At 64.5% G+C, this 552-nt stretch overlaps 1 protein-coding gene across 1 annotated transcript in view; it reads left to right on the top strand.

Moving 5' to 3' along the window:
- Positions 1-552, top strand: part of CACTIN (cactin, spliceosome C complex subunit) — a 20,311-nt gene that overhangs the window by 13,744 nt on the left and 6,015 nt on the right.

The following is a 552-nucleotide window of genomic DNA, read 5'->3' as shown; positions in this document are numbered from 1 at the left end:
GGGGGCCCGCCCCCAGCCGAGGTGGCGGGACACGGGGGTGTGACTTTGGGGTGTGCCTGGAGCCACCACGGCCTGTGTGTTTCTGCGGAAGCCTGCAGCGCCGAGTGCGCTCCGAAGCCTCATTTTCCACATCCGGGCTACCCTGGGCCCTTCCCAAACCGCCCTTGCGAGGACGGGCCAGCAGGGGGCAGCAGCGGACAGTGCGAGCTCCGCAGAACGGGGGCTTTCCTGCAGGGGTGGGGGCAGCCCCAGGGGTTTCCCAGGCCGAGGGGCTTGTGCCGGGTGACACTGCGTCCAGCCTGGCTTCCCCGGACATGTTCCCGCAGCCCCCACTTCTGAGTGCCCTGTGCAGGGCCCCCTCAGGCGGCCGCTGCCGGCTCCCAACATCCCGTGTTAGAGCAGCCACTTGCGTGCGCGGGGACCGCAGAGCCTCCAGCTGGGTTCTAGGACAGGTCATGACCCTGCAGAAAGCCGGTCGGCAGCAGCTCCTTCCTGGCAGGTGTTTTCTTTTTTTTTTTTTTTTTTTTTTTTCATTTTTGGGGGTTGTTTTTT

Source organism: Tupaia chinensis, unplaced genomic scaffold (assembly GCF_000334495.1).
Source record: "Tupaia chinensis unplaced genomic scaffold, TupChi_1.0 Scaffold149964_2, whole genome shotgun sequence".
NCBI classification, from domain to species: Eukaryota; Metazoa; Chordata; class Mammalia; order Scandentia; family Tupaiidae; genus Tupaia; species Tupaia belangeri.
This window is presented reverse-complemented; position numbering and strand designations above follow the sequence as displayed.